General features: G+C 39.2%; 1 protein-coding gene across 3 annotated transcripts in view; it reads left to right on the top strand.

Moving 5' to 3' along the window:
- Positions 1–15155, top strand: part of NCKAP5 (NCK associated protein 5) — a 1523932-nt gene that overhangs the window by 530285 nt on the left and 978492 nt on the right. The gene's annotated exons all lie outside the window — the stretch shown is intronic.

The raw sequence follows: 15155 nt of genomic DNA, 5'->3' as shown, positions 1-15155 counted from the left end.
TACAAGAAGTGGAGGCGGAGGATACTCAGGAGGTCACCTAGAAAGCTGATGCTCAATTGCAACACAAGGAAAAAAAGAGTGACAAGTGTCAGGCGGCTCGTTTCCCTTTCATGACACTGTAAATGTTGTCCATAGTACAATGACCGTGTTTCTGCACACATAAGCTTTTTACTTTCTAATTTTGTCAGCACCGTAAACATACATTACATTTTCAGCATACTGATCAATTCTGTTATCATGAAAGCCTGACAATGAAAATCCAGTAGATTTTATATATATATTTAGGAGCAATCTGCTGAAAATACAGCACAGTATAAGATTTACTGTCTTAAGGTCATGGCATCAAAATAATCACCATAGCATAGACTGTCCAGAATTTCTAAGAGTGGATAGAATGTACCTTAAATGGAAAAAAAAGCATATTGGAAAGGCATACAGTCAAAATAAAAAGGATATCAGTTTGATTCTTTTATTTTATTTATTTTTATTGTGTGGTTTAGGTGGATTCCATATGCATTATAACTATACTTTTGATAATACCGGTAGAATGCAAATATTCTTTATTTATATAATGCACTTCTTAATGAAATATGGTTCATCATAGTGAAGTAATATACCATGATACAGAACACTTTTGATATTAAAATACATATTGTAGTCAAAAACCTAAGGAGTTGTATTCTCACTTTTATGATTATTTTATTGTTCTTCACTGCAGATTTGTTATACATTGTATGTTTTCTTTTGCATTACTTTATACATATCTTGGAAAACTGTTGTGCCAAAGCTCTAGGAGCTATTTGGAATGCTACGAATAATCACACTGTGTTTAATAAATGCATGATTATTTGACCCCTTAAAGCAAGCAAAACCTTGAGAGGTCAAAGAACTCTCCAAACATAATTTTTGTAGGTGCTAGCCTCCCTGTACCAACTGAAATAGCTGCAATGTCTTCCATATGTACAGACCACAGTCTGAGTGTGTGAAAGAACCAAAGGAGGAGGTGTGTTCATCTTCATTAAGAATAAGTACACCTCAAGACTGGTCAAACAGTATGACTCTCTTGAGGTACTCCATATGCAATTAACTATAGGCAAAGCCCCCTACCACATCACAGCTAGCTATAGGTCCCCCACCATGAAACAAGAAAAGCATACCGCATACCTGAACTTAATGGAGTTACTTGCCATACAGCCCAGCACCTTACTCATGGGTGATTTTAATTATCCTGCTATCGACAGGGAAATATACATGACCACAAACATGCTGGCTCAGAGGTCCTTGGACTTTGTCAGTGCAAATGCTCTGAATAGCTAGTGAGCACACCCACAAGAGGCTCAAATGTCCTGGTCATAGAGCTCTCTAACAAAGGAGTGCATTGCCCCCCCACCCCCATGCAATGTCTTCCCTGGTAAGATCGACCATAAATCAATCTCATTTGATGTAATTATAACACTAAATATCCTACCAAGCTCAAAATATGTGTAAGATTTTTTTTAAGACAAATTACCTCCTACTAAGTGATGGTATAAGAAGTTTCAAAGCTCCCTCAAATGCAGACAAAACACAGACTCCTATGCCAGAGGTGCACACCAATGCCCTGTATAACCACTTAAGCAGTAGCAAGAATCAGCTGAACCTGACCAGATTAAAACCAGGTCTTGCTGAAACAACAAGTCACCCTCCTGGACCCATAATATAAACAGGATATACAGCAAGAGAAAGAAACTAATGCCCAAGAACAAGAGGGAATTGGCTCATCAGAGGGAGAAATCCCTCTCTAGCTTAAACAAACAGATTAGTGGTCTTGTTAAGTTCTTCAAATCTAATTATGAAGCAAACATAGCCTCCCTAGCTAAAGATAATCACAAGGAATTCTTTAACTACATCCAAAATCTAAATGGAATACCCAGCTATACAATGATCTGGTTGTGGATGGCACATACTCTGCCAGAGGTAGTAGTCAACCAGCTAGCTGACAGATTAGGAAAAAACTTCACCCTCCTGTACTCTCCAATCATCCCCCAAAAATATACCTCCTGCCACCATTCCTCAGCCTCTTATCTCAAGAAAGCAGGTCATCTTGGCACTCTCCAAAGTCCAAAACATGGCAATAGTGAGACCAGACCACATCCCAGGTTGCCTTTTAAACAACCTAAAACATAGCCTAGCAGACCAACCTGGATCCCTGTTTAACCACAGACTGAGAACTGGTTATTTTCTGGCTGAATGAAGGAGAACAACAGTAATCCCTCTGCACAAAGGGGTACCATCAAATGACCCTGGAAATTATAGGCCCATAAGCTTGACAACTCTCATCTGCAAGGCCATGGAAAGAATCATTATGGACATTATTAACAAGGACATAGGTAATTTTGAAACTCTGGACCCAAATCAGTTCGGATTTGTTGAAGGTAGATCATGCCTGTTAAACATGGTTGACTTCTTCTAGAAAGTCATGGTTATCAAGGCCCTGGATGAGGGAAAGGCAGTACATATCACCTTTTTTGACCTAGCTAAGGCATTTGACACAATTTTTCACTCAGGCATTATAAAGAAACTCACCTGATTGAGAATGAACCCCTACATTACCAGATGGGTAGCCAACTGGTTCACTGACAGGACACATACTGTCAAAGTGGGTGGCTTCACCACTAACAAAAGACCAGTCACCAGTGGCACAGCACAGGGCTGTGTGCTGGGCCCTGTACTGTTCAGAATTTATTTCTCATAAGTTCAGGCAAACTTGAATGGCCTGTGGCTGACCAAGTTTGCTGATGACTGCAAATTCAGAGTAATCATTGTGTCCCCCAATGATGTTAATATACTGCAGACAAGGTTAATGTAGACAAATGACTGGTGCCAAAGCCACAGATTAAAGATAAATGCAAAAAAATGCATTATTATTCCCTTTGGGAAAGCTGACATCCCTGTAATTACATTATAGATAGCACCTCCTAAGTGTAGACCCAGTGGTACATGTTCTGGGTACTCAGGTTGATAGCAATCTGAACTTTGACCACCATGTATCTACAGTAGAAAGGAAATCCTTCTATGTGGCACATCTTATAAGTAAAGGCATCACATATAGATCTAAGCATGTTACAATTAATTTATACTTGGCCTCATCAGACCAATAATTGAGTACAGTGCTCCCTTTTGTATGTACCTCACCAGACATCTGCAACAATTGGACAGACTACAGAGGTTTATCACCAAAACATTACAGGGTACACAAAACAAGTCTTACATGGAAAGACTGAAAGCCCTGTCACTGTATTCTGTCTCCTGCAGGTTGCTAAGGGGTGACCTGTGCCTAGCTTACAGGACAGTTTCTGACCTGGCCCTGAAAGAAATGTTACACATTTGTAAAGCAAACTGCAGTAGGATCATTCGATCTAGGGATCTTAACAGTTCATGCTAGAGATATAGATATATCAAGTGGAGACTGCCACTTCTCTGGAACAAGCTTACAGTTCATGTGAAATAGAGCCTCTCCCTGACTCTCTTCTAATGCAGCCTAGCTCGAAGGATGGGTGACCACAGATTCACTCTTGGGGTGGTGCACATGTTCCTTCTGGACAGAGGAAGTCAGTAGTAACTACCATAGACCCTTATCTCTGTGAACTTCACTCGCCACCAACAACTGCGGCAACTCGGGATAAATATGGCTAGGCTTGTAAGGGCTCTAAGGCTGTTAGCCTAGTAACCTCCTATCAACCTATAAACCTATAAATACTCCAACTCTGAAATTGCCATGACAGGGCACCAATGATCTTCCATGTTTGAAACTTTGAGCATTAACCGAATGGCTAGCAACAAACAGTGTAATTCCCTGCTTTATTTTATAGAAACTGTTTTTACAGTGTGTCTGCATGTGTCTTTTTATTTATTAACAAACTGCCAATGTATCTTTTTAATCATTTTTAAGCTGTTTAGCTGAGCTGATCCCTGCAGAACATTTCTATGTTAATCTGGGTCACAGGAGCAATGATCTACTGCATGCATGTGCAAGAAATTTGGGAGATGCTTCTCAGTGCAGATTCTCCAGACAATTCTACATACTCAGTTACAATAAAAGCATACAGAGTAATGATTATATATGTGGCGTGATCATTTTTAAGATGAAGTACAGTTAGTAATATGCTTTTCCTCTTTAGTTACAGATGTCAGCATTATGACGCATACCACTTGAAGTAAAAGAGTTACTAAGCAGTAGTATGAGGTATTCAGCATTAGACATACTCAGATGATATAAAATATAAATATCAGGGCAACACTGAACATTTTTGGATCATGACAAAGGCTTTCAGGAAAGTAAATAAAAAATTCTGATGTATAAAGTGGTAGAAATGATAGTACAGTGCATAAAATTTCTGTGAAATGAATTTCCACAGCTTTCACCAAAGAGCATTTTCAATTTAACTCACTGGTTTTGCTGTATCATAAATTGACTTACAAAAAGTCTACGCAGTATGTATTATGTTTCATCATAGCTACAAAGCTTGCTGCAAAGAAACTTACAAATGAAGATTCTCACGTCTGCACCCAGATATGTTATTTCTTTGACAAATATGCTTAAAATCTTTTGCAGTTATTGGTGTAATTAAACCACTGAGACTGTGTTAGTATACAAGATATAGGTATTTGAGTTAAGCAGGTGTCAGAGTTTGGTAATTGTAATCTATTTCCCAAAGGAAAGCTTCTATGTCAGTGATCTAAGTTAAATTAATGCTCAACTGTTGTAAGCCAGCTGTCTGAGAGCACCTGCCCAGAGGCTAGTTGTTTTCTGCTGGCAGAACTCTATGCTGCTTGGCTATTGCCTAGATGAGGGTGTGGGGGCAGAGAATCAGACTTCCAGCATCCAGGAAACTTAAAGTGTTACTGTCAAACAGATGTAAATGGTTAGCGTGGAATGCACTATTCGGTTAGATAATTACCGTTGCATAGTGCGAATCTGTGGAGTTGGAGCTTAAAGCCAAGCTGGTAAGCATGAGATGGCCAGAGAAATGCTTGAGACAACCTCAGATACTTTCTCTGGTGGCAGTGATTACCATTTTGTACCACAAAATGATAACAAGGAAAAAGTAGCCCCCTTCTCCATGTACTTCCACAAAGAGGTAAATTAGAAAGCGTAGCAAGGGTCAGAAATTCCTTATAAATGGCAAAGAGGCACTAACATCAAAGGCCAACAGCATGGTGAAGAAAGATCCCATCAAACTTTGAAAAATTCCAGAAAAATATTCCTACAGTCGTACAAATTGTTCCATAAACTTTAACTAACAGAGAAAGTAGCGTATTGTTAAAGCTGTCACAATTTAGTTTTAAAATCTCCACACTGCTCTTCGATGACCATTTATTTCTTGTGCACCTAATACATGCACTGTGATATGCAAATGTGTAGACATTTTTCTTAAGCATTTAAATGTAGACCTGATTTCTGTTGAAGAAAAAAAATACTTTAAAATAATCAACAGTTGATATAAATTGCTGTGTATTTCTCCATCACTTTCAGCTTTGTCTGTGTACTACTTATCAAAAGTTTTAATATTCATATATTATCTAGGGCATTTTTTGCATACTAAAAATCAAATTACCTGATTGATATTTTAGAATTATTTGTCATATTAGAAACAAACAATGTAACCCAGCTGTTATTTTTATATAGTCATCTATATCTATAAGAAAGAAAATGCCCTAGTCATTTCAAGTTGTGTGTTGCTAGAAAAATAGGAAATGATCCATCTTAGATCAGTAGGGGCCTGACAAATGAAATGCACTGCAATTCTCATTAAATGATGTTTTCAATTTTTAGTGCTCCTTCTCTCAGTTCTTAAGTGCTTGACTTCAGACACTGCATTATTTAATATGCACAATAGGGAATCATATTCCATGAACACCTGTAGGGGAGTTTTGTGGCCAGAGTTGGCAGCTAGTAGTGATTCAGTATATACTGTCAGCTGTGGTAAATAATGTGCATTTCAGTTTTGTCACATCACTGATTTACTGTGAAATTGTCCAAGGATAATGAATAATTTGTGATTGCCATGGGCAAAAAGGAGTAATATTTTCATACGTTAGATCATGCTATGCAGCATTCTTTTAATTAAATATAGTGATTTATTTAAGTTACCCAAGGATTTTACATCTGCGTTATTTCTTTTAAAGCCCCCTGCATTGTAGTTCTCCGCTTTTATATCTTGTCAAATAACTTGTTTTGGCAGGCCATTTCTTTGGTTAAGGTAATGAGCTGTCAGCTGAGAGTATGCCGCAAAGGAGTTTCTGATTCCTTCAAGCATAACTTGTGTGTGATATAAATCAGACAAAGTCAATTCTCGCAGCTCAAATCTTCTATTTTATCTCAGAATCTCACATCAGTTTCATGGGTTTGTCTCACATGAACAGAACTCTAACAAAAATGTTCTGCTGCTTCATTTTTTTTTTTAAATAATAAATGGAGCACATTGACAGAAATTTCTGAAGAATTACTGATTACCTGTGTCTCTGTCTTTCAGAGAACGGGGTCAAGAACTGAGATGAATTTCCTATTTCCCGTCCATCAGTCAAGGTTATACTTAAAGAGGGTTATGGATGTACTCTTCTTCATATGGATTGTGAGCCTGTTTCAGAGCATGGGAATCCTCTGACGGACTTAACTATGTGAATCACATGTCTTATTTATGCCCCAACCAGAATTTAAATCCTTGAATCTAGTGGTTCTGATGCTGTTCATGGTCCATCAGAGCTGCATCCAAGGATGCCTTGTATGCCAGGCATAAATTGTCTCTCAGTAATCTGTAGGAGGCAGTGTAAAGATATGGCTTTAAGGCGATCTATATAGGACATTGTGTTTATACCCTGGATTCTCCTGGTGAGGATCCTTTGTGTACATTCCAACTGTTGAATATGTCTGGTCTGGTAAATGCCAAAGGGGGCATTATACTCAATGATGGATCTGGTTAAGGACCAAGTAAAGGGGCACTATGACTTCCTTGGACCTGGATGCCATGCCCTTACCTATAAGATGGGTGACATATTTTCTTGCTACCTTGGCCACATGTTGGTTAAAGGCCAGATTACTGTCTACATATGTTCCCAGATCCCTGACTACTGGGTCAATACTTAGGTGTGTCTTATCAATGGACTTATTATCCTGGGTGGCAATTTTCCCAAAAGGCACTATAATGCATTTCATGGCACTCAGTTTTAGTGCATGACTTTGGCACCAGTCATTTGTCTGTGTAAGACCATCTTGTAAATTGTTTATGTCATAATGGGAATCTATGATTGCTCCCAATTTGCAATCATCTGTGAACTTGGTCAGCCAAAGGCTATTGACATAAGCCTTTACTTCCAAGAAATAGATGCCAAATATGACCGGTCCCAGTATGGAAACCTAAAGTACCCTGTTGGAGACCAGTCTCTTAGTCAAGGCGGTATCACCAGTCCTGATTTCCTACCTTTTAGCCAACTGGCAGTCTAGTGAGTTATGTAAGGATTTATGTCCAGTTTGGCGAGTTTGTCAACTATACCCAAGTTGAGTGTTGTATGAAATGCATTAACCAGGTGCAAGTAGGTGGTATGCACCATTTTCCACTCATCTGGGGAGCTGCATATGAAATACTGTGTGACTCCATCTTTGCTCTTAGTAACTGTCCCTCACCAGAGTCAGTGGTGAGGACTGAGTCTCCTTGATTGCTGGCCCAGAGTAGGAATCCTTCACAAGCTACATGCCAAAGGCAGCATTGTACTCAATGACAGGTCTGATGAATGCCAAATACACTGGATCAATGACCTCCTTGGACCTAGATGCAATACGTTTGTTTATAAGTTGTGCAGCATAGAATGATTTCCTCACTGCTGTAGACACGTGATGGTCAAAGGCTAGATAACTATGTGTGTCCCTAAGTCTTTGACTACTGGGTCCTCTTTAATGGGTGTGCTGTCAATATTATAGTTACAAGGGATGGATGACTTCCCAAAGGAAACTATTATGCATTTATTGACATTTAGTTTTAGTCCATGGCTCTGACACCAGTTGTTTGTCTCTGTCAGCCCTTCTTGGAGAACATTTGTGTCAGTGTGAGATTCATTGACAGCTCCTGATTTGAAATGATCTGCGAATTTATTCAGCCAGAAGCCATTGACATTGGTGTAAATGCCAAAAAAGAGTAGTCCCAGGACCTATTCCTGAAGGACTTCACTTTTGACTGGCCTCTTTTTAGAAGTGGACTCCCCAGTTCTAACATCCTGGGTCCGGTCTGTGAGCCAGTTGGCTGTCCAGCGGGTGACATAAAGGTTTGTACCCAACCTCGAGAGTTTGTCAGTGATGCTTGAGTGGGGTATTCTTTAAAATGCCTTGGCCAGGTCAAGGCAGATAGTGTGAACCATTTTGCCCTCAGCCATTGTTTTGGTGACCTTCTCAAAGGAATCCACCAGGTTGAATAGGCATGACCTGCATTTGACAAAACTAAATTGAGTTGGGTGCACTATCTGGAGGTTTACCATATCATTATTGATCATTTGCATGATAATTCTTTCCATGTCTTTACATATGAGACTACTGAAACTTATGGTTCTGTAATTTCCAGGGTCTATAGGTGGCCCACTTTTGTGCAGAGGAATGACTGAAAATATTTCTATTGATTTGAGTATTATCACATCATGCCACTAAGATGTCTATATTCTCTAGACTGAGGAGTGTGTGTAGGGTGTGGAGTTTCTTGTTCAGGCTTCTAGCATTGAAGTCAATCATCTTTTGTTTGTATTGTGACATCATCCTTGGTGAAGGTAGAATGCTGCTCAATGCAAGGCACAAACCTGCCTGAAACATATATTTAGATGGAAGTCTCACTTCATATAGTCCAGGGAAATACATCTCAGGTCATTAACAACCACATGGACTATGATAGAGTCATACTAGTACCTGTGGTGTAGTGACTTCAGTGTGTGTGTAACTTGGTGGATTGTGGCTCCTGCTAAGCAACTAACAACTAGCTTCTCCTTGTTTGGTCTGTTGAGAGGCACATGCCATACAATGACATCATCTATGACAAGAGTCCTGGATAATGTCTTGGCTTGTCTTATGGGCTTTACTCTTGGGGCTCCACTTGGTGTAGGTGTATGTGAGGTGTTTGGTGTTGCTTTTGGGGAGTGCTTTACAGATTGCTGAGGACAGGCATTGCTGTCTATGGGCTTAGGAGTTATTTGAGGTTTAGGAAAATTGCCTTTAAGAGCCTCATTATAGGTTGGTATATGTGTGTGGTGGACACTTGGAGTAGTGGATGTAGTGTGTGTGTGTTATTGACAACCTTGTTTGTATGTGGGAGGCTGGCATAATGGTTAAGGTGTTTACCTTACCGACACAAGGTGCAGGGTTTGATTCTCACAAGGGGTAATTGGCTAGGCTTTAAATGGCCCACAAGGGCAGTTAGTCTAGTACTTATCTATAAACCTATGTGAGATTTCTGCCTCCATTAAAATCGTATATGGGCATCTCTTTAATGCTGTGATTGTTTCTTCAAGGGTTAAATGGCTATGTGTGAACATGAGACAATTGCTACATTGCCTCAGGATGCCCATATCTACCAAGCTGGTGACAGAGACATTTGGAAATTTTATATCAATGTTGTCCAGACCTGAATTTGGGTGGATTCCTAAAGGTCATTGACTACGTTATACAGATGTCTCCTTGGGTGGTCTCTGGAGTTTGGCACTAGACATGGTTCGATTGTGTTAAGATTCGATAGTAGTGCTGTTTAATGTGCAAATTAGCTGCTCTAAGCTTGCAGTGCAATGGCTTTTTTTAGCCACACTAAGGTACAGGTTTCAGTTCTAAGGGAATTTTTATAGATAAAATTTACTTTCTAGATCTATGAGTCTGTACTGGGCACTGCTAACCTCTTGATGTAATAACACCAAGAAAGATTGCTTACGAGTGTAATGCTACAAAAAAAAAAACAACTTAAACAAACTACCTCTACAAGGCAGTTTCAAGTATCAGGGACCTTTAGAATGACTTAAAGGAATAAATCAACACATAAAGCAAAAATAAAGCAGTAGAACTCTAAACAGTTAACTACTGCTGTATTTTTGTTTTATTTGCTGATTTTGCAAAATGTTTGTGAATTGGGGGATTCAATGACTGCTCCTAGTTGCAATCATCTGCAGACTTAGTAATCCAGAGGCCCCGTACAATGACCTTAATTTCTGAGAATTAATACCAACTGAGACCGTACTATAATTTACCATTTAATTAGCCATTTACCCCGCTAGTACAATAATCCTAACTGTCCAATAGACAGTATATATTTAATTCACACCCCTGTGACTAAATTAGTGCTTTATGACTTAGTTTGTATCACTTGGAGGCCCACCTGTTTATTTTCATCTCTATACATTCCCCTTCATTGCTAATGTATCTCCCTACACTAATCTGTGCACAAACTGGTTACTAATCAGGAAGTCAATGTGAAGACACACTCCCAACCTTAATAAACTTTGCTGTCTCTTCTCTCCTTCACTTTACAAGTAGTTTGAATTATTACTTACCCCCTCTGAGGCCTTCACTGATTTCCACTGATTGCCTCTCCGGTTTCTTTGCATTCCACCTGGTTTACACCCCTTGTGCTATCTCCCTCCCCCAATACAAAGTCTATATTAGAATCCTGTTGAGCATGGAGCCATCTTTAAATTTCTAGTCTCCTACCAGGACACAAGTGCTCTTCAGTAATTACACTCTGCTTGCTGGTAAGTCATTAGACCTCAGGAATTTGTTTAAAGTGTTCAGATTGGTAAAGTAATACTTACTTTTTTCTCTTGTCTTGGTTGGCTCTGCCCTGCTCCATTCACCCTCGCTAACCCTCGGGCTCTCTTTGCTCCCCTGCCCTGCCCCCTATTACCTCCTGCTCCCACTACCTCTACATTTATAGTAATCACAGCCACATCCACAGCTCACCCTCACATCATCTCCACCAATCACAGCTCCTCAAGTCATATCACATTATACCACACCAACTTGCTCCACACAATATACTCCCAATCACTCTCATTACCACTAGGCATTTTTTACATCACCCACACTACTTCCCCATCCACATATAGTGCAGCCCTATAATTTCTATTCAGACCCCCCACCTAGAAATAACTTAAACTTTATAACCATGACTATCACACAACTAAGTCTAGTCTGTTTTCTCATAATTCTTTACAACACCACAAGTTATCACTCTAGCAATAACCCTAAACTTAGTAGCGCAACACTACATTATTCACGATCGTATACAGACACCACACATTATAATAATATCTGCCCACAGTTATTCAAGAACTACATAACGGACCAATTCAGAACTAAACACATATGCTCTCATTCCTACTCCAAAAAAACACAATACTTTCTCACACTCCTCACCAAACTCCAACATCTGTATAACCATTTTAACTCCAGGCTCACCATAAGTGGGGATATCCACCCCAACCCAGGCCCAAATCCATCCTGTCCAGCACAAACTGCTCCAACACAAATGTCAGAACATAACACCCCCACTTTCTTCATCCCTGGGCAAATCAACAACAGCAGCAAAACCAACCATCTTTTAATGCTAAATATTAATATTAGAAGTATCAAAAATAAAATACCTGAACTCCAGGCCACAATAGCACACTACTCCCCAGGCATAGTTGCTTAAACAGAAACCTGGCTAAATAAAAACATAGCTAACTCAGAAGTACTCCCTACCGGCTACAATATCATTAGACAAGACAGACCGCTTTGTGAAGGGGGTGGAACTGCCTTACTGTACAAGTCCAGCTTAACTGTCCGTCAATTACCAAACTCCTACCCCTCTCCCAATAATCGGGACATACTTATCTCACAACTTCAACTTCACTCTAAAAAGGTCATGACCACAATTGTGATATATATTCCATCTGGTAATACACCTGCTAGCCTTGAAGACTTATCCTGGTGTTCTTCCACATACTCACAAGAAACCCTTATTATGGAGGACTTCAACCTAGATTGGTTCACCTGTATATCAGAACCATCAAGTAATCTAGTAAATCTCCATGGCTACCAGCAGCTAGTCCAAATTCCCTGATATGATAAAAAATCTAAAAGGGAATCCATCCTTGACTGGGTCCTAACTAACAACCTCACATTGTACCCTCACACAGGCAGTCTCCCAGACACCTTAAGTGACCACAACATAATATACTTTATACGTAGTAGAACAAGCATATGCAAAACCACTAACTATATATCCACAAGAAACACAAAAAAAATTCTCTCCTGAGGTCCTCAACACTTTACTCTGTAACTGTGACTGGACGCCCCTAAAAACCCTCCCACTTGACCAGGCTGTAGCATATTTCAACAAAGCATTTCTACAACACCTAGACACTGTCGCTCCATTGTGCAAAATCAAGGTTAGAACCTCTACAAACCCCTGGCTCAGTAAAGAAACCAAACAAATCCTCAAGTCCAGAGATACTGCCTGGCTTTACTATAAAAAAAAACCAAAGAAACACAAAGCCTAAGTACCAAGAACTGCGCAACCATGCAAAAAAATGCATTAGGCTGGACAAAAAATCCTACTACACAACATTACAAACTAAATACAAACACAACCCACAAAAATTTGAGAAACATGTAAACCAGCTACTAAAATCCACCCAAAAGGCTACCCCCAAACCAACCACCCCTGACACTAACGTTCCCATCAAAACACAATTCAACTCCCACTTTGTGAATATCACAGGACAGTTTCTTCCTAACTATCCCCCCCAACACAAATAACACTAATACAAGCTTTACCCACAAAACAGTTTCCACCACTTCAATCAAAAGCATGGTCTCCAAACTAAATACCGCAACAGCAGCCGGCCTAGTCCCCAGCTATTTCTTGAAACTCACAGCAGATGCTATTGCTATCCTAGTCTCCACTCTCATAAACAGATCAATTGTTCAAAACTATGTGCCCAAACTCTGGAAAATATCCTATGTTACACCCATACATAAAGGCGGGACCTCCACTGAACATAATAACCACAGACCCATTGCTTTACTCTCCCCCTGGCCAAAATCCTAGAAAACTGCATCCATACCCAGATGCTAAACTATCTCTTAGACAGCAACATCCTGTCACCTACTCAGCATGGTTTCAGACCTGATAAAACAAATAATGAGCACTAAATGTTGCGAATCCTCAGAAACAATTTCAAAAGTTTAGCGCTTTCGTCAATTCAATTGACTTCTTCAGAACAAGAAAACATCATTCAAAATAGGTTTAAATAGGGAATGCTATACAATAATTGGTTCTCCTTCCACCAATAATATAACTTAAAATTCCTGTTCATGAATATTTAATACAACTCATGAATATTGAATGTTAAATACATGATATTTAAAAACATCCCAAAGACAGAGATTTCAAAAAATGTAAAAAAAAATTGGTTCTATCCATATACAATATGTAATAACACATGTATTTTAACATTTTTAAATTAATGAGGACATTTTTGAATGATTGCATTATTGTAGCAATCTTTTCAAGAGTTCAGGTTGATTTCTATAGAATTTTTTAACAAAAAAATTTTTTTTACATTTGTTTACATTTTTTTGAAATCTCTGTATTGCATGAACCAGTCTTTGGGATGTTTTTAAATATCTCCATACCTCCACACAGCATGCATCTATAATTCAGCATGCAGATGACACTACCTTAATCTGTGCTGCACAAAAACATTCTCACCCTCCTGCAAACAACTCAACTAGCATTCTCTGACGTTGAAAACTACCTTACCAAAGCCCAACTTATCCTCAATCCAAAGAAATCTCAGCTTATGATTATAACCAGTTCTAACAAAAAAACTAACAGTCAGTTCACTATCTACTCCACAAATGCTACTCCAATTGTTCCAGCAGCACAGGCTAAGCTATTGGGAATAACTATAGACTCCCATCTAAAATTTGATAGCCATCTCAACTTAACTATTAAAAAACTACATGCCAAACTGGGGTCACTCTACTGTATCAAACCATTTCTTACCAACAACACAAGATCAGCCATTGCTCGCTCCCAACTTCTATCTACCCTACTCTATGCATCTCCCATTCTGACTAATCTCAACAAAACTGAACTAAGCAAAATGGAAGCCTGCTATAACAGAATTGCCCGCTTTGCTGCAAATTGCTCATATAGAACTCATCACTGTACTGCTTTGAGACAGATCCACTGGCTTGAACTGCCCAACCTCATAACCTACAAACAGCTCTGCCTCTATCATTTGATCTATTACCTCCCCAATAAGTGTCCTGCCTTCAAAAACCTAGTACACAATCACTCAGCCAAAAGGCCTCTTAGATCATCAAGCAAACTACTACTAGAAGTCACCAACAGCTACAATAGCTTTGGAGATGCACTATATAGTAGTTCAGTGGCTAAAAAATGGAACTCTGTCCCTACAAGCATTCAAAACATATCATCCAAAGCCTCCTTTAAAGACCTCATCAGGCAACATCTCAAGCAAAGTTGGCAGTGCCATGATTGCTCCCCAGGCTAGTGAAAGCGGATAACATATACATACTAAATCTAGAGCACTTGATAATAGTTTTCAGTCTTACTCACAAACACTGGCTAATCTACAATGTATGTACTGTACCTGTGTACTATGTATGTATTCTACCTATGTTCCAAATTTCAGCTGTACACCACAAATCTATTAATTACCTTTATTTTTAAAATTAATATTTGTTTGTTGTCTCCACTGTAACTGTTTATGTGCCGCATACCACTGTAAAAACATGTCTCTTGTAATTTGTGTGTATACTGATCATGTCTAAATAACTAAATGTGTCTGTAATTTTTCTTTGTGGAGCTTTTCCCCCCTGGCATCTGCTGAAAAAGGGCCTTTTCGGCTCAGTCAGACACCCCCGGCTAACAAATGTAAAATAAATAAATAAATAAAATAAATAAATAATGTGGTAAAGGGAAGACTTCCCTTTACTGCACTGTAGTGCGATCTCGGATTTGGTATATTTAAAGAGCAGGGGATGTGAGGGGTGCAGGGAAGCTTGGTCCGTACTTTAACCAGTCAGTCAGTAAAAGTTAATAATTGCATTACTTGTGGAAAGCAAATACCTCATAAAGATT

Source organism: Protopterus annectens, chromosome 6.part0 (genome assembly GCF_019279795.1).
Source record: "Protopterus annectens isolate FY-2018-M chromosome 6.part0, PAN1.0, whole genome shotgun sequence".
Taxonomy (NCBI): Eukaryota; Metazoa; Chordata; order Ceratodontiformes; family Protopteridae; genus Protopterus; species Protopterus annectens.
The sequence above is the reverse complement of the archived record's forward strand: the minus strand, read 5'-3'. Positions and strand labels throughout refer to the sequence as shown.